The sequence below is a fragment of the Oncorhynchus mykiss genome, chromosome 29 (genome assembly GCF_057628025.1).
Source record: "Oncorhynchus mykiss isolate SJ-2025 chromosome 29, ASM5762802v1, whole genome shotgun sequence".
Lineage (NCBI taxonomy): Eukaryota > Metazoa > Chordata > Actinopteri > Salmoniformes > Salmonidae > Oncorhynchus > Oncorhynchus mykiss.
Genome location: NC_143050.1, coordinates 15,674,974 through 15,695,572, shown reverse-complemented (window position 1 = coordinate 15,695,572; position 20,599 = coordinate 15,674,974). Strand labels below are relative to the sequence as shown.

Here is a 20,599-nt window from a genome sequence, read left to right as displayed (position 1 = left end):
AGGAGTGGGATGGGATGTTGGGTGCCCACTTCTTTTTTGTTTATTTTTCCCGTTTATACTGTACGTTTATACTGTATGTTAGCTAAACCGTTTAGTACCCAGCCTATCCATTTCCTGTCCCCTCCTCTGATAAAACCATGAACACTAATTGGTTGGTTCGACTTCATGGGCTAATAATAACAGAGAAGTTTAACTATAAATGTTTGCGCAGCAACAGCAGGACATCACATCCACTTCAATATTCCAATCCTGAGAACAGCTGCAGACTGAGCAGAAAGGTAATTATCAAACGAACCTACTCTGAACAAACTTTTAGTGTCACCACACTTACACTATGTGGAGAAGTATTTGTGAGGTTGGGGTTGTAAAAAAAAGAAAAGGATGACTGTGTACACTGAGTATACAGGAAGGAACACCTTCCTAATATTGAGTTGTATCTAGGGCTGTGGCGGTCATTACATTTTGTCAGACGGTTATTGTCATGCAAAAGGCTGCCGGTCTCACTGTAATTTACCTTTAACGTAAACACATTTAGCATTATTTATTTTAGTCAGGTCTAAATAAACATTATGATGTGAAGAAAATGTATTTTAGAAGAACAGAATGAGTTGGCCTACTGTATGTTATCTTTTATCAATGTTTATTATGAGTATTTCTGTAAATTGATGTGGCTCTCTGCAAAATCACCGGATGTTTTGGAAGCAAAACATTACTGAACGTAAAGCACCAATATAAACTGAGATTTTTGGATGTAAATATGCACTTTATCGTTGAAAAACTACAAACCTTCCTGGTTGGATTTTTTCTCAGGATTTTGCCTGCTATATGAGTTCTGTTATACTCATAGACATCATTCAAACAGTTTTTTAAAAGTCAGAGTGTTTTATATCCAAATTTACTAATTATATGCATATTCTAGCGTTTACGGCTGAGTAGCAGGCAGCTTAATCTGGGCACGTTTTTCATCCAAGCTACCCAATACTGCCCCCTACCCCAACCATGTTGATCTCATAGACTGGCCATTCTTTTATCCATAATGTCATTCTATTACTTTTGTTGCTGTTACATATCCATCTCTCTCTCTCTCTCTCTCTCTCAATCTCTCTCTCTCTCTCTCTCTCTCTATCTCTCTCCTGTGCCCACATCTGTCTTGTGTTTTTTCTAGTCATCACTGCCATTGAAGAGATGAAAAGGAGCGAGGAAACAAGTATACCTGTAAAGGCATCCATTGAGACGATGTATGACCACGAGGTAGACAGGGAAGGAGAGTGGCACGGGGAGGCAGGAGTGTATAAGGGTGAATTGGACATCGGTGGCGTGAGGTCGTGACCAAGTTGGCCAACATGGGTGCTGGTGGTATGGCATCGAAGGAAAGGGGAGTTAGTGGGCACCTTGACTACGAATTGGGAAAGACTCATTTAGACCTCGGTGGCGAGTTGAAGGTGGAGGGCAGGTTGCCCAGCGCCGGTGTTGCTGCTGGGATAACTAATGAAGGAGTTAAAGCCATGGCCACAGCTGAGCTCCTAGGTGCCTCTGTGTCCCACGGGAAGGCGACAGCCACAGTGCAGCTGGCAGCTGATACAGGCTTTGGAGTAGGCAAGGATGGGATCGAGGCACAATTTCTGGGTACAGGATTCTCTATTGGGAAGAAAACATCAATTTCTCTGTTTGGTTCCAAGTTTGAATGGGACTTCAGCAAGTGACACACCCCCACTCAGAGCCCAGAGGTCCACTTCTGTGGAGATGTATTAATTCCACCTGTTTAGTTATCTTATAGCCTACAGATAAGGCTTCAGGGCCACAGATTTGCTTGGCTTCTTTTAAACTTAATGAAAACATATTGATGTATTGTTCTTAATCAATGGACTGTATTTACAATATATTCTTATCAACTGCATTGGTGACTGTTATTTTTATGCACACACACGCACACACACGCACAAAGGTATAAGTCACAGAAGCCTTGTCTCCTTCACACCACAATTATCAGCCTCCAGTGGTCAACCTGAGCTACCACATTAGAGGACACTTGGCTTGACTACAGAAACGTGTGTATGAGAGATGAGGGGACAATTAATAAATCACATTAATACAATATAGTAATATGAGATATTTATCTTAATACATCCACATAAACAGATTCAGTTACTATTAAAATAAATACTTAATACATTCACTTTTAAATGGTTACTGCTTGTATATGACTAAAATAAATACTTGTGTTACATTACCTATATAACTAACCACATAAATCTAGTCTGTATATATGATGAAAAGTATATAGATACAAACTCTGCATGTTTACTCATGATTACAAAGTATATATTAGTGACTCACAAACGTTTTCCCTCATGCCCCCATTTCATCACAAGCACTGTCCATGACAAACTTTTCACACCACTCTTGTTGGCATTTTAAAGCTTATTTCCTGCAATTCTACACATTTTGCCATTTATTATATGTGTTCATGGTTAACTGAGTGACTCAAACATTACAACAAAATCAATGGGCTACAAAAGCTATCTAATTAAATATGGGCTAGTTGATCGGTTATAAATATCTCTCTAAGGTTAACAATGACTAACATGACAAGAGGAAAACTGATTCACTACACAATTTCGAAATTGCACCTTGTGCTACTATTACAATGTTCAAGAGTAAATTGAAAACCTGGCTGCAGGTCAAACTCATAAAAAAACAAACCCTCGTCCACTTACCCTTTCCTTATGCCCTTGGGGGAATCCCTAAAACCATCACCAATCCCCATCCTCATCAGCCTAGTTAAATAAAGGTTCAATAAAAATAAACATTTAAAAATGTAAATCTTGGAAGGCGGTCCAAATGATTAGACAAGCAATGGACGTTTGCAACGTAAGCCCCTCAGCCCTTGTTTTTAGTCGAGTTTGCAAGTGTACAATTACGTTCACTCAGGGGCCTGAACCTCCCCATAATTCAATTTGCAATGATTGTACATCCGCTAAGAAAGTCCTCCAAAACCTAAAAACGACATCAAGCAACATCAAGCCCTGAAGCAAGCTTCCAGAAAATTGGAACGGAAAAGACGCACCACCAAACTGGAAGTTTTCCAATTGGCTGGGTAAGACAGTACTGCGCAATATCAACTGCTGCACGATCATCCTACTTTTCCAACCTAACTGAGGAGAATAAAAACTATCCAAAATGTATTTTTCATACTGTCGCAAAGCTAACTAAAATGTAGCATTCCCCAAGAGAGGATGGACTTCACTTCAGCAGTGATGAATTCATGAACGTGTTTGATGAAAAGATCACGGTCATTAGAAAGCAAATTACAGACTCCTCTTTGAATCTGTGTATTTCTCCAAAACTCAGTTGTCCTGAGTCTGCACAGAACTGCCAGGACCTAAGATCAATGGAGACACAAGTTTTTATAATCCTGTATCTCTCGATGCATTCACGAAAATAGTCATGACCTCTAAACGTTCCAGCTGCCTACTGGACCCTATTCCAACTAAATTACTGAAAGAGCTACTTCCTGTGCTCTGCACTCCTATGTTGAACATAATAAATGTCTCCTTATCCTCCAGATCTGTGCCAGACTCACTAAAAGTGGCACTGATAAAGCCTCTCCTGAAAAAGTCAAACCTTGACACAGAATTTTCTTTGACTATTTATTAGCCTATATCGAAACTCCCATTCCACTAAAACAAATGTACAAAAAGCTTTTGCTCAGCAACTCACTGCCTTCCTGAAGACAAATAATGTATTTAGAAATGCTCTAGCCTGGTTTTAGACCCTATCATAGTACTGAGACTACACAAAAGAGCAGGTTTTTTTCTCCATCTTTTGCAATCTTACAATTGCAAAAACTTTTTGTCAAAAAATTACGCTTAAAAGCGAATCCATGCTTTTGTCACCTCAAGATTAGACTACTGCAAACTAGACGACATAAACTAGACGACAGGGGCGACAGGTATCCTAGCGGTTAGTAACCGAAAGGTTGCAAGTTCGAATCCCTGAGTCTGCCTGGTGGAATAATTTGCTGTTCAGCTCTTGAGCAAGGGGATTACCCCCACAACAATTTCTCCCCGGGTGCTGATGACATCAATTAAGGTACGCCGCCGCACCTCTCTGATTCAGAGGGGATGGGTTAAATACGGAAGATAAATTTAGGTTGAATGTATCCAGTCGTGAAACTGATTAAATTTTCCCTAAACCCATATATATATATATATATATATATATATACACACACACACACACACACACACACACACACACACACACACAGCTGATTTGGGAGGTCAGGGATCAACCTCTGATACGGTCCAGTCCATCATGAGAGAGATCCAGAGCACTGGGCCTCTAACAGAGCATCTAACGCATACGTCACTTTATCCTGGTGCCTGAACGCCGTTTGGGTCTTATAGCACGTGGTCAAAACGCAATCTTTTTAATGCTACGTGTGTAAAGTAAACAGGTGCAGGCGCTAAATCAACGCATGTACGCGTTAAATTAACATCTTCACTCGCTAAATTAATGCCTACACGCGTCAAATAAGTGGGTTCAAATGTGCTTGCAGGCGATCCAACATGTGCTAAAAAAACAGCTGCAAGCGGTCCTGCACACGTCAAATTAACGCCTACCGCTGCTAAATATATAGTGTGGGGGAAAAGTATTTGATCACCTGCTGATTTTGTACGTTTGCCCACTGACAAAGAAATGATCAGTCTATAATTTTAATGGTAGATTTATTTGAACAGTGAGAGACAGAATAACAACAAAAAAATCCATAAAAACGCATGTCAAAAATGTTATAAATTGATTTGCATTTTAATGAAGGAAATAAGTATTTGACCCCCTCTCAATCAGAAAGATTTCTGGCTCCCAGGTGTCTTTTATACAGGTAACGAGCTAAGATTAGGAGCCCACTCTTAAAGGGAGTGCTCCTAATCTCAGTTTGTTACCTGTATAAAAGACACCTGTCCACAGAAGCAATCAATCAATCAGATTCCAAACTCTCCACCATGGCCAAAACCAAAGAGCTCTCCAAGGATGTCAGGGACAAGATTGTAGGCTGGAATGGGCTACAAGACCATCGCCAAGCAGCTTGGTGAGAAGGTGACAACAGTTGGTGCGATTATTCGCAAATGGAAGAAACACAAAAGAACTGTCAATCTCCCTCGGCCTGGGGCTCCATGCAAGATCTCACCTCGTGGAGTTGCAATGATCATGAGAACGGTGAGGAATCAGCCCAGAACTACACGGGAGGATGTTGTCAATGATCTCAAGGCAGCTGCGACCATAGTCACCAAGAAAACAATTGGTAACATACTACGCGGTGAAGGACTGAAATCCTGCAGCGCCCGCAAGGTCCCCCTGCTCAAGAAAGCTCAGATACATGCCCATCTGAAGTTTGCCAATGAAAATATGAATGATTCAGAGGACAACTGGGTGAAAGTGTTGTGGTCAGATGAGACCAAATGCAATGCGGTGTCTGTGTGTCTGTATATTGTCTACAAAAGTGGATCCTCGTAATTGTATTTAACTTCCTTTTTAGACCACATAGGCCTAAGAAAATACCTCAAATGGTAGGCTAAGCACATCTCTCTCTGAATCTATCTGTATTTCTGAATCTATCTGTGTCCATTTTGAAATTGCTGAACGAATAGGCCTACCTCATCGCAGCTTGTTTGCTTGCACTTGCTTCTTCTTAGAGCTAAGTGTTAATGATATAAGAACATTGTGAATTTACTGAACAAAAATGTAATGTTTGTGTATAGTTCAAAATTCTAAACTCATGTTGCCGTTCGTATTTATTGAAGGATATTGAGGTTCTTATCGACTTACACAAATCCACAAGGAATCAGTAGAAACCACATTTGTTTAAACAAGTCAGCCATAACAGCTATGGCTTTAAAAAGTCAGTAAATGAGGCTGAATGAACTGTTCGCTGTCAGATGAGTTACCGCTATTAGCCAGGTGTAACGGTGGTAAGGATTCACTCCATGGTGCTGAAAGGAAAGCTGCGCTGTCAGGACAGCTGTATTTAGTTTGTGAGCAACGGTTGTCACCGTTATAGTGCAATTAATGTATAGTTTAGTGATGTGTTGTGTAGTGGCTTTGCTGGCATGCATCAAACAAAATGTTGCGTTTGTCCCAAGATTTACATCCCAAAATTGCAACTGAGTGATTCATGTGTGCTGCGGTCTATAACAGAATCTTGATTAAAGTTCCTTCTCCCAATGCTGCATTGTAGTGTGCTGAACGTCACACGAGTTCCCAAGCCAAACACGTCAAAGATCTGGCCAACGTTTTAACACAAGACGTGAAAAAGAAGTACTCCATCTTCCTGCTAAAGCATTTCTCATCATTTGAAGCCGACGAAAGACCAACAAGCCTTTTTCAATAAAAGCTCAAAAGCAGTGCTTAATTTGAGCCGGATCCTGCCTCTCAGATTCCACTGTTTTTGTTCTATATCCTGAACCATGATTTATTGATTATTTCACTATTCGCACTGTAACATTCTAATAAAAGCAATCAGCATTAAATCAAGTTGCCTCCTCGTTATTTCTCCCGCCCCCCAGAAAGACCATGTAAAAGCCTTGTGATCCTTCTATGTAATCATCCTATCCTGCTACACTGATTCCAGACCTTCTCTCTTATTTGTACATTGAGGTTATGGGGATGGCCAGTAGGGTAAGTGACTGATCTTGACACAGGTCTTGGTAGTGCTGGTCAGTTAGTGAAGAGGTCCCGACGTAATCACGGCACGTAGTCTAGTCGTCTCCCTACTGATTTTGAATTGTGGTAAAACCAAATAAAAGTTTATAAGAAAAGAGAATCAAGTTTGACATTTTTCAAGTCCAAAAATCCAGAGAAAAATGGTGAATCGAACCCAGAACGAGCCAGAGAACTTTCAGCGTCAGGGGAGAGGAGTGAGAGGCAAACTGTTCCTGAAGGCGATGCTAATCCCACCAGTTCAGCATCAGCACCTCCACTAGCTAGTAGGCCTCCTAGCTAGTCAGACTCAGCGGGTGAGGGAGACTGGAGCTGGGAGGGAGGTAGGCAGTGCGTTCACCGACAAAGTGTTTGGAGCAGGTGCAAGTTGTAGTTCAAGAACAAGCAAACGTATAACCCCTGGCTTGTCATGCAGAATTCAAAGTTGGGCTGTACAACATGCAAAAAGGTTGGGAGCTTTGGTCTAGAGATGACTGGAGGGATTAAACTAGTGATAAAATAATTTATAAGGTTAAAGATAATGATTAAATAGTTCTACCCGGAAACTTAACCATTGGGGAGTATAGGTTGTGTAGCATATATAAGGAATAATACAAATATTAAACATAAGTCCAACTAGGTTGGACTGGGGAAAGAATGTGTGTGCCTAAAGAAAACACGAAGAACAATTAAACTGTGTTAGAACCGACCCGGCTAGAATTTACGATATGATAGGACAGGGAGTACCCCTCCAGGTTTCCTTAATCTAGGGGGAATGGAACTGTTGGCTGGGTAGTGATAAACCGTGGTGAGAATTCTGGAGAAGAAGATAGCTCTCCTAATGTTAGTGTGCATGTGTGTGCGTAAGTAAGAAGCATGGTGTAAAATGAATGTCTTTGTATATCAACTGAGAGCTCTCGTGAATAAACATTGAGTTGACTTTTGTAAGCTGGAAATTCTGTTTCATTTAAACCAGATCTTTACAAACTCTATGTTGCAGATCGATTAGATTCATTGAAATGTATGAACATTGATAACAAAATTCCCTTAACTAGCAAAAGAGTGGGTGGAATGTACAGTGAATTAACATTCTATGCATCAGATGTAAAAGACAAAAACAACAAAGAGCCCTCAGAAAAAAGGTTTTGATCATGCCTGAACCAAGGCGCATTTGGTGGCAGCAAGCCTTGTAGACAAGGCTAAAGAGGACAACCTACAAACAAAAATGTAAATACACACTACAGCCAGTCTTCAGAACAGCCTTAGAAGGAGGCTAAACATCACAGCCACATGCCCGCACATGGCCTTGAGCAAGTTGACTCTTAGGAGGTAAATGGACTTGACATGGGGAGAGTCATTGTGGGAGGTTTTGAAAACTAAGGTAGGACATTTTTCCCCTTTACCTTTCCAGCAAAGAACATGAATATGACATGTGCTTCATATTATCACATAGGCAGGAGGCCTATATATTCTCATATGTGTGTTCTGCTGTAGCCTATAGAGATACAGTGCCTTGCGAAAGTATTCGCCCCCCTTGAACTTTGCGACCTTTTGCCACATTTCAGGCTTCAAACATAAAGATATAAAACTGTATTTTTTTGTGAAGAATCAACAACAAGTGGGACACAATCATGAAGTGGAACGACATTTATTGGATATTTCAAACTTTTTTAACAAATCAAAAACTGAAAAATTGGGCGTGCAAAATTATTCAGCCCCCTTAAGTTAATACTTTGTAGCGCCACCTTTTGCTGCGATTACAGCTGTAAGTCGCTTGGGGTATGTCTCTATCAGTTTTGCACATCGAGAGACTGAAATGTTTTCCCATTCCTCCTTGCAAAACAGCTCGAGATCAGTGAGGTTGGATGGAGAGCATTTGTGAACAGCAGTTTTCAGTTCTTTCCACAGATTCTCGATTGGATTCAGGTCTGGACTTTGACTTGGCCATTCTAACACCTGGATATGTTTATTATTGAACCATTCCATTGTAGATTTTGCTTTATGTTTTGGATCATTGTCTTGTTGGAAGACAAATCTCCATCCCAGTCTCAGGTCTTTTGCAGACTCCATCAGGTTTTCTTCCAGAATGGTCCTGTATTTGGCTCCATCCATCTTCCCATCAATTTTAACCATCTTCCCTGTCCCTGCTGAAGAAAAGCAGGCCCAAACCATGATGCTGCCACCACCATGTTTGACAGTGGGGATGGTGTGAGCTGTGTTGCTTTTACGCCAAACATAACGTTTTGCATTGTTGCCAAAAAGTTCAATTTTGGTTTCATCTGACCAGAGCACCTTCTTCCACATGTTTGGTGTGTCTCCCAGGTGGCTTGTGGCAAACTTTAAACGACACTTTTTTTGGATATCTTTAAGAAATGGCTTTCTTCTTGCCACTCTTCCATAAAGGCCAGATTTGTGCAATATACAACTGATTGTTGTCCTATGGACAGAGTCTCCCACCTCAGCTGTAGATCTCTGCAGTTCATCCAGAGTGATCATGGGCCTCTTGGCTGCATCTCTGATCAGTCTTCTCCTTGTATGAGCTGAAAGTTTAGAGGGACGGCCAGGTCTTGGTAGATTTGCAGTGGTCTGATACTCCTTCCATTTCAATATTATCGCTTGCACAGTGCTCCTTGGGATGTTTAAAGCTTGGGAAATCTTTTTGTATCCAAATCCGGCTTTAAACTTCTTCACAACAGTATCTCGGACCTGCCTGGTGTGTTCCTTGTTCTTCATGATGCTCTCTGCGCTTTTAACGGACCTCTGAGACTATCACAGTGCAGGTGCATTTATACGGAGACTTGATTACACACAGGTGGATTGTATTTATCATCATTAGTCATTTAGGTCAACATTGGATCATTCAGAGATCCTCACTGAACTTCTGGAGAGAGTTTGCTGCACTGAAAGTAAAGGGGCTGAATAATTTTGCACGCCCAATTTTTCAGTTTTTGATTTGTTAAAAAAGTTTGAAATATCCAATAAATGTCGTTCCACTTCATGATTGTGTCCCACTTGTTGTTGATTCTTCACAAAAAAATACAGTTTTATATCTTTATGTTTGAAGCCTGAAATGTGGCAAAAGGTCGCAAAGTTCTAGGGGGCCGAATACTTTCGCAAGGCACTGTATATTTTATTTGAAGTTATATTCTGATATTGTGATACTTGTTCTACTGTTACATTGGTGTCTTGAAAATTATATGAAATGTGGGTCTTGTGAGCCCCACTGCTGAGTATTTGTGCATATGGCGGGTGTTGTTTAAATGTCACTGCACACTGACGCCTAGAAAATTAGGCTATTAGAAAATTGGACTTGTGTAAGGCCTGCAGCTATACTGCAGTGACGTCTAAAATGCTTTGAATTAATAGCACCTTGCAGAGTGCTCTCCGTTTTACCCCCACAGACAGCAGGCTGCCACATTGTTTGACTCTTTTTTTCTCAATCTGTTCCGGTACTTCAGCGCCCCCGGATATATCACATAACCCTCTAGAGACCAGTTTGCACCATGAGTAGGGGTAGATCAAACCAGTCCTACGGATTAGATAGCACAATCCCCCAGTCCCATGGATCCCAGCACAGCGGCCTACAGGCTCCACCATCATCCGCTACCTCGCCACCTTACCACCTGGTCCGACCCAGGGGCTGTAGTAAAGGTCAAAAAGTCAAGCATACATACAGTATACTGGACAGACCCACAACTTCAATGGTATTCTAGAACCCAGTCGGCCCCTGACCTCCGTTGGGCACTACCACCTCAGCCCTACCAGTCTCCAGGTCAGCCCTACCAGTCTCCGGCTCAGGCCTACCCCAGCTCAGCTCTATCAGCTTCCAGCCATACCAGGCTCCAGCCCCCTGCTCAGTCCTAGCAGCACATGGCCCAGCTATACCAGGCTCCAGCCCCCTGCTCAGTCTTAGCAGCACATGGCCCAGCTATACCAGGCTCCAGCCCCCTGCTCAGTCCTAGCAGCACTTGGCCCAGCTATACCAGGCTCCAGCCCACGCCCCAGTTCAGCCCCATCAGCCTCTGACCCAGCCAGGCCAGGCCCTAGCCCAGGCCCCAGCTCAGCTACCAGCCCAACCTTACCTGACCCCAGCTCAGCTCCCAGCCCAACCTTATTTAGCACCAAGCCCAGTGGCTCCAGCTTAGCAACCAACTCAGCATTACAAGTCCTAAGTCCAACAACCAGCTCAGCATTACCAGGCTCCCTATGCCTACCCTGAGCAGCCAGCCAGCTACAACCATCCTCAGTCAAGATGGGATGGATACCAGACACCTAGTCATGAACCCAACGTGCCACCCCTCCAGAGTGTTCCCCCTGTACTTCCACTGGTCATTGGACCAAACCCCCAGAGAGTTCCATCTACAATGACCAGTGTGTTATACCCCCTGAACACTCCCTGTACAGTGGCCTCCGCCGCCGCCCCCTACAGCTCATACGCCCGGACCCCCAAATTCAGACGGCCATCTTGGCCTCCCAAAGCCCACCGGCCATCTCGGCCCCCCAGAAGGCCATCCCGGCCCCCTCGAACCCAGACGGCCAGACATTTCTCATCATTTGAAGCCTACAAAAGACCAACAAAACTGTTTCAATAACAGGTCAAAAGGGTACCCTTTGTCGTGGAGAATCGTCTCAGAAATATAACACTCTTAAAAGAACTTGTGAATTTAATATACACTTTAATACAAATTAGCAAAACTGAGCCTTTCCATGGAAAGACCCCATCACAAACATAACAGGGCCGAGCCCCTCCATGGAAAGAGAACATCCTCTCATATTACAGAGTCCTGCCTTTATAGGAATCTGTCTTTGCACAACATATAGAGTCCCCTCCCTCTATATGAAAATAGCTTCCCTTGACCTTTTATTATTTTTGGTTAGGATATAATGATGTTAGAACTCTTTCCGCTGTCATCCATTGCATGCTTATGTTTCACGTGTTAGTCATCAGTTTTATTCATTGTCCCCAACGCTCCAGGCGACCAGTTTTGATAGCCTTTAGCCGCACCCTCATATCCGCGGGTGATGTGGAGGTAAACCCAGGCCCTGCATGTCCCCAGACACCCTCATTTGTTGACTTCTGTGATTGAAAAAGCCTTGGTTTCATGCATGTCAACATCAGAAGCCTCCTCCCTAAGTTTGTTTTACTCACTGCTTTAGCACACTCTGCTAACCCTGATGTCCTTGCCGTGTCTGAATCCTGGCTCGGGAAGGCCACCAAAAATTCTGAGATTTCCATACCCAACTATAACATTTTCCGTCAAGATAGAACTGTCAAAGGGGGAAGAGTTGCAGTCTACCGCAGAGAGAGCCTGCAAAGTAATGTCATACTTTCCAGGTCCATACCCATACAGTTCGAACTACTAATTTTAAAAATTACTCTCTCCAGAAATAAGTCTCTCACTGTTGCCGCCTGCTACCTACCCCCCTCAGCTCCCAGCTGTGCCCTGGACACCATTTGTGAGTTGATCGCACCCCATCTAGCTTCAGAGTTTGTTCTGTTAGGTGACCTAAACTGGGTTATGCTTAACACCCCGGCAGTCCTACAATCTAAGTTAGATGCCCTCAATCTCACACAAATCATCAAGGAACCCACCAGGTACAACCCTAAATCTGTAAACAAGGGCACCCTCATAGACGTCATCCTGACCAACTGGCCCTCCAAATACACCTCCGCTGTCTTCAATCAGGATCTCAGCGATCACTGCCTCATTGCCTGTATCCGCTACGGATCCGCAGTCAAACGACCACCCCTCATCACTGTCAAACGCTCCCTAAAACACTTCTGCGAGCAGGCCTTTCTAATCGACCTGACCTCATCCCGTCAGTTGAGGATGCCTGGTCATTCTTTAAAAGTAACTTCCTCTCCATTTTAGATAAGCATGCTCTGTTCAAAAAATGCAGAACTAAGAATAGATACAGCCCTTGGTTCACTCCAGACCTGACTGCCCTCGACCAGCACAAAAACATCCTGTGGCGGACTGCAATAGCATTGAATAGTCCCCGCGATATGCAACTGTTCAGGGAAGTCAGGAACCAATACACGCAGTCAGTCAGGAAAGCAAAGGCCAGCTTCTTCAGGCAGAAATTTGCATCCTGTAGCTCTAACTCCCAAAAGTTCTGGGACACTTGAAAGTCCATGGAGAACAAGAGAACCTCCTCCCAGCTGCCCACTGCACTGAGGCTAGGTGACACGGTCACCACCGATAAATCCATGATTATCGATAACTTCAACAAGCATTTCTCAACGGCTGGCCATGCCTTCCTCCTGGCTACTCCAACCTCGGCCAACAGCTCTGCGCCCCCCCCGCAGCAACTCGCCCAAGCCTCTGCAGGTTCTCCTTTACCCAAATCCAGATAGCAGATGTTCTGAAAGAGCTGCAAAACCTGGACCCGTACAAATCAGCTGGGCTTGACAATCTGGACCCTCTATTTCTGAAACTATCCGCCGCCATTGTCGCAATCCCAATTACCAGCCTGTTCAACCTCTCTTTCATATCGTCTGAGATCCCCAAGGATTGGAAAGCTGCCGCTGTCATCCCCCTCTTCAAAGGGGGTGATACCCTGGACCCAAACTTCGAAAGCCAAGTCACCAAACAGGTCACTGACCATCTCGAATCCCACCGTACTTTTTCCGCTGTGCAATCTGGTTTCCGAGCCAGTCACGGGTGCACCTCAGCCACGCTCAAGGTACTAAACGACATCATAACCGCCATCGATTAAAGACAGTACTGTGCAGCCGTCTTCATCGACCTGGCCAAGGCTTTCGACTCTGTAAATCACCATATTCTTATCGGCAGTCTCAGTAGCCTCGGTTTTCCTAATGACTGCCTTGCCTGGTTCACAAACTACTTTGCAGACAGAGTTCAGTGTGTCAAATCGGATGGCATGCTGTCCGGTCCTCTGGCAGTCTCTATGGGGGTGCCACAGGGTTCAATTCTCCGGCCGACTCTTTTCTCTGTAAATATCAATGATGTTGCTCTTGCTGCGGGCAATTCACTGATCCACCTCTACGCAGACGACACCATTCTGTATACTTCCGGCCCGTCCTTGGACACTGTGCTATCTAACCTCCAAACGAGCTTCAATGCCATACAACACTCCTTCCGTGGCCTCCAACTGCTCTTAAATACTAGTAAAACCAAATGCATGCTTTTCAACCGTTCGCTGCCTGCACCCGCACGCCCGACTAGCATCACCACCCTGGATGGTTCCGACCTAGAATATGTGGACATCTATAAGTACCTAGGTGTCTGGCTAGACTGTAAACTCTCCTTCCAGACTCATATCAAACATCTCCAATCTAAAATCAAATCTAGAGTCGGCTTTCTATTCCGCAACAAAGCCTCCTTCACTCACGCCGCCAAACTTACGCTAGTAAAACTGACTATAATACCGATCCTCGACTTCGGCGATGTCATCTACAAAATAGCTTCCAATACTCTACTCAGCAAACTGGATGCAGTTTATCACAGTGCCATCCGTTTTGTTACTAAAGCACCTTATACCACCCACCACTGCGACCTGTATGCCCTAGTCGGCTGGCCCTCGCTACATATTCGTCGCCAGACCCACTGGCTCCAGGTCATCTACAAGTCCATGCTAGGTAAAGCTCCGCCTTATCTCAGTTCACTGGTCACGATGGCAACACCCACCCGTAACACGCGCTCCAGCAGGTGTATCCCACTGATCATACCTAAAGCCAACACCTCATTTGGCCGCCTTTCGTTCCAGTTCTCTGCTGCCTGTGACTGGAACAAATTGCAAGAATCGCTGAAGTTGGAGACTTTTATCTCCCTCACCAACTTCAAACATCTGCTATCCGAGCAGCTAACCGATCGCTGCAGCTGTACATAGTCTATCGGTAAATAGCCCACCCAATTTTACCTACCTCATCCCCAAACTGTTTATATTTATTTACTTTTCTGCTCTTTTGCACACCAATATATAACCTGTACATGACCATCTGATCATTTATCACTCCAGTGTTAATCTGCAAAATTGTAATTATTCGCCTACCTCCTCATGCCTTTTGCACACAATGTATATAGACTCTTTAAAAAAAAATTATACTGTGTTATTGACTTGTTCATTGTTTACTCCATGTGTAACTCTGTGTTGTCTGTTCACACTGCTATGCTTTATCTTGGCCAGGTCGCAGTTGCAAATGATAACTTGTTCTCAACTAGCCTACCTGGTTAAATAAAGGTGAAATAAAATAAAATAAAAAAGTTATCTTGCTTCCATCTTTCTTTCTGTATCCTACTGACCATAGTATGTCCAGCTGTCATAAATGTTTGTATGGTCTTGGTTAATGTACTCTTTCAAAAATAGAGTATAGCCTGGGTGTCATGAGGCCTGGGTGTCATCTTCTCTTAATGTGCATGTCCTTGCAACCAGACCAATTTAATGCTCAGCTCTCTCCTTAATGGTTCGCTCCAACACCTCCCCTTATGTTCTTGCAGACATTTATTTATTTTGGATTTAACCCATCTGGTACCAGATAAGTTGACTAAGAATACATTCTCATTTACAACAACGACCTGGGAAAAGGTTACAGGGGAGAGGATTGTACTCAGACTTTAAGCTATTTTTCACACGAGAAACCCTTATTGTGTCAAAGTATGTTTGGTCCCCAGAAGTATAGTTAAACATGTCCACACACACGAGAGAGTCTTGTTCTGCTCTCACACTTTCACTTTCCACTTCTTAGAAATCACTGCTGGATTTGACTGAGTTATTATAACAGTGAGTTCAAAGTTCAAAATGCCACAGGGGATTGGGGGGGACAGCCCCAAGAGAGTCTGTTGCTCCCACACTTTCACTTTCTACTTCTTAAAATAACTGCTGGGTTTTACAGAGTTATTGGAAGAGTTAACATATTTGTCTAAGACGCAGACTACAAGCGTGTTGATAGAATAGGGCTAGAGGATGGAGACATGTTGGTTAGGTGGGTTTGGAGGAGTGGGATGGGATGTTGGGTGCCCACTTCTTTTTTGTTTATTTTTCCCGTTTATACTGTACGTTTATACTGTATGTTAGCTAAACCGTTTAGTACCCAGCCTATCCATTTCCTGTCCCCTCCTCTGATAAAACCATGAACACTAATTGGTTGGTTCGACTTCATGGGCTAATAATAACAGAGAAGTTTAACTATAAATGTTTGCGCAGCAACAGCAGGACATCACATCCACTTCAATATTCCAATCCTGAGAACAGCTGCAGACTGAGCAGAAAGGTAATTATCAAACGAACCTACTCTGAACAAACTTTTAGTGTCACCACACTTACACTATGTGGAGAAGTATTTGTGAGGTTGGGGTTGTAAAAAAAAGAAAAGGATGACTGTGTACACTGAGTATACAGGAAGGAACACCTTCCTAATATTGAGTTGTATCTAGGGCTGTGGCGGTCATTACATTTTGTCAGACGGTTATTGTCATGCAAAAGGCTGCCGGTCTCACTGTAATTTACCTTTAACGTAAACACATTTAGCATTATTTATTTTAGTCAGGTCTAAATAAACATTATGATGTGAAGAAAATGTATTTTAGAAGAACAGAATGAGTTGGCCTACTGTATGTTATCTTTTATCAATGTTTATTATGAGTATTTCTGTAAATTGATGTGGCTCTCTGCAAAATCACCGGATGTTTTGGAAGCAAAACATTACTGAACGTAAAGCACCAATATAAACTGAGATTTTTGGATGTAAATATGCACTTTATCGTTGAAAAACTACAAACCTTCCTGGTTGGATTTTTTCTCAGGATTTTGCCTGCTATATGAGTTCTGTTATACTCATAGACATCATTCAAACAGTTTTTTAAAAGTCAGAGTGTTTTATATCCAAATTTACTAATTATATGCATATTCTAGCGTTTACGGCTGAGTAGCAGGCAGCTTAATCTGGGCACGTTTTTCATCCAAGCTACCCAATACTGCCCCCTACCCCAACCATGTTGATCTCATAGACTGGCCATTCTTTTATCCATAATGTCATTCTATTACTTTTGTTGCTGTTACATATCTCTCTCTCTCTCTCTCTCTCTCTCAATCTCTCTCTCTCTCTCTCTCTCTCTCTCTCTCTCTATCTCTCTCCTGTGCCCACATCTGTCTTGTGTTTTTTCTAGTCATCACTGCCATTGAAGAGATGAAAAGGAGCGAGGAAACAAGTATACCTGTAAAGGCATCCATTGAGACGATGTATGACCACGAGGTAGACAGGGAAGGAGAGTGGCACGGGGAGGCAGGAGTGTATAAGGGTGAATTGGACATCGGTGGCGTGAGGTCGGTGACCAAGTTGGCCAACATGGGTGTTGGTGGTATGGCATCGAAGGAAAAGGGAGTTAGTGGGCACCTTGACTACGAATTGGGAAAGACTCATTTAGACCTCGGTGGCGAGTTGAAGGTGGAGGGCAGGTTGCCCAGCGCCGGTGTTGCTGCTGGGATAACTAATGAAGGAGTTAAAGCCATGGCCACAGCTGAGCTCCTAGGTGCCTCTGTGTCCCACGGGAAGGCGACAGCCACAGTGCGTCTGGCAGCTGATACAGGCTTTGGAGTAGGCAAGGATGGGATCGAGGCACAATTTCTGGGTACAGGATTCTCTATTGGGAAGAAAACATCCATTTCTCTGTTTGGTTCCAAGTTTGAATGGGACTTCAGCAAGTGACACACCCCCACTCAGAGCCCAGAGGTCCACTTCTGTGGAGATGTATTAATTCCACCTGTTTAGTTCTCTTATAGCCTACAGATAAGGCTTCAGGGCCACAGATGTGCTTGGCTTTTTTTAAACTTAATGAAAACATCTTGATGTATTGTTCTTAATCAATGGACTGTATTTACAATATATTCTTATCAACTGTATTGGTGACTGTTATTTTTATGCACACACACGCACACACACGCACAAAGGTATAAGTCACAGAAGCCTTGTCTCCTTCACAGCACAATTATCAGCCTCCAGTGGTCAACCTGAGCTACCACATTAGAGGACACTTGGCTTGCCTACAGAAACGTGTGTATGAGAGATGAGTGGACAATTAATAAATAACATTAATACAATATAGTAATATGAGATATTTATCTTAATAAATCCACATAAACAGATTCAGTTACTATTAAAATAAATACTTAATACATTCACTTTTAAATGGTTACTGCTAGTATATGACTAAAATAAATACTTGTGTTACATTAACTATATAACTAACCACATAAATCTAGTCTGTATATATGATGAAAAGTATATAGATACAAACTCTGCATGTTTACTCATGATTACAAAGTATATATTAGTGATCCAAAAACTTTTTCCCTCATGCCCCCATTTCATCACAAGCACTGTCCATGACACAAACTTTTCACACCACTCTTGTTGGCATTTTAAAGCTTATTTCCTGCAATTCTACACATTTTGCCATTTATTAGATGTGTTCATGGTTAACTGAGTGACTCAAACATTACAACAAAATCAATGGGCTACAAAAGCTAGCTAATTAAATATGGGCTAGTTGATCGGTTATAAATATCTCACTAAGGTTAACAATGACTCACATGACAAGAGGGAAACAACTGATTCACTACCCAATTTCGAAATTGCACCTTGTGCTACTAGTACAATGTTCAAGAGTAAATTGAAAACCTGGCTGCAGGTCAAACTCATAAAAAAACAAACCCTCGTCCACTTACCCTTTCCTTATGCCCTTGGGGGAATCCCTAAAACCATCACCAATCCCCATCCTCATCAGCCTAGTTAAATAAAGGTTTAATAAAAATAAACATTTAAAAATGTAAATTTTGGAAGGCGGTCCAAATGATTAGACAAGCAATGGACGTTTGCAACGTAAGCCCCTCAGCCCTTGTTTTTAGTCGAGTTTGCAAGTGTACAATTACGTTCACTCAGGGGCCTGAACCTCCCCATAATTCAATTTGCAATGATTGTACATCCGCTAAGAAAGTCCTCCAAAACTTAAAAACGACATCAAGCAACATCAAGCCCTGAAGCTAGCTTCCAGGAAATTGGAACGGAAAAGACGCACCACCAAACTGGAAGTTTTCCAATTGGCTGGGTAAGACAGTACTGCGCAATATCAACTGCTGCACGATCATCCTACTTTTCAACCTAATTGAGGAGAATAAAAACTATCCAAAATGTATTTTTCATACTGTCGCAAAGCTAACTAAAATGCAGCATTCCCCAAGAGAGGATGGACTTCACTTCAGCAGTGATGAACTCATGAACGTGTTTGATGAAAAGATCATGGTCATTAGAAATCAAATTACAGACTCCTCTTTGAATCTGTGTATTTCTCCAAAACTCAGTTGTCCTCAGTCTGCACAGAACTGCCAGGACCTAAGATCAATGGAGACACAAGTTTTTATAATCCTGTATCTCTCGATGCATTCACGAAAATAGTCATGACCTCTAAATGTTCCAGCTGCCTACTGGACCCTATTCCAACTAAATTACTGAAAGAGCTACTTCCTGTGCTCTGCACTCCTATGTTGAACATAATAAATGTCTCCTTATCCTCCAGATCTGTGCCAGACTCACTAAAAGTGGCAGTGATAAAGCCTGTCCTGAAAAAGTCAAACCTTGACACAGAATTTTCTTTGACTATTTATTATCCTATATCGAAACTCCCATTCCACTAAAACAAATGTACAAAAAGCTTTTGCTCAGCAACTCACTGCCTTCCTGAAGACAAATCATTTATTTAGAAATGCTCCAGCCTGGTTTTAGACCCTATCATAGTACTGAGACTACACAAAAGAGCAGGTTTTTTTCTCCATCTTTTGCAATCTTACAATTGCAAAAACTTTTTGTCAAAAAATTACGCTTAAAAGCGAATCCATGCTTTTGTCACCTCAAGATTAGACTACTGCAAACTAGACGACATAAACTAGACGACAGGGGCGACAGGTATCCTAGCGGTTAGTAACCGAAAGGTTGCAAGTTCGAATCCCTGAGTCTGCCTGGTGGAATAATTTGCTGTTCAGCTCTTGAGCAAGGGGGTTACCCCCACAACAATTTCTCCCCGGGTGCTGATGACATCAATTAAGGTACGCCGCTGCACCTCTCTGATTCAGAGGGGATGGGTTAAATACGGAAGATAAATTTAGGTTGAATGTATCCAGTCGTGAAACTGATTAAATTTTCCCTAAACCCATATATATATATATACATACACACACACACACACACACACGCACACACACACACACACACACACACACACACACACACACACACACACACACACACACACACACACACACACACACACACACACACACACACACACACAGCTGATTTGGGAGGTCAGGGATCAACCTCTGATACGGTCCAGTCCATCATGAGAGAGATCTAACGCATACGTCACTTTATCCTGGTGCCTGAACGCCGTTTGGGTCTTATAGCACGTGGTCAAAACGCAATCTTTTTAATGCTACGTGTGTAAAGTAAACAGGTGCAGGCGCTAAATCAACGCATGTACGCGTTAAATTAACATCTTCACTCGCTAAATTAATGCCTACACGCGTCAAATAAGTGGGTTCAAATGTGCTTGCAGGCGATCCAACATGTGCTAAAAAAACAGCTGCAAGCGGTCCTGCACACGTCAAATTAACGCCTACCGCTGCTAAATATATAGTGTGGGGGAAAAGTATTTGATCCCCTGCTGATTTTGTACGTTTGCCCACTGACAAAGAAATGATCAGTCTATAATTTTAATGGTAGATTTATTTGAACAGTGAGAGACAGAATAACAACAAAAAAATCCATAAAAACGCATGTCAAAAATGTTATAAATTGATTTGCATTTTAATGAAGGAAATAAGTATTTGACCCCCTCTCAATCAGAAAGATTTCTGGCTCCCAGGTGTCTTTTATACAGGTAAC

The 20,599-nt window shown here is 42.6% G+C and overlaps 2 long non-coding RNA genes across 2 annotated transcripts; both read left to right on the top strand.

Moving 5' to 3' along the window:
* The first annotated feature begins 77 nt into the window (after positions 1–77).
* Positions 78–1,897, top strand: LOC149970365 (uncharacterized). Its single transcript, XR_016493465.1, has 2 exons — positions 78–278; positions 1,166–1,897. It is a non-coding gene; the product is annotated as an uncharacterized LOC149970365 (long non-coding RNA).
* A 13,571-nt stretch (positions 1,898–15,468) lies between these two features.
* Positions 15,469–17,562, top strand: LOC149970364 (uncharacterized). Its single transcript, XR_016493145.1, has 2 exons — positions 15,469–15,934; positions 16,830–17,562. It is a non-coding gene; the product is annotated as an uncharacterized LOC149970364 (long non-coding RNA).
* Positions 17,563–20,599: the final 3,037 nt, after the last annotated feature.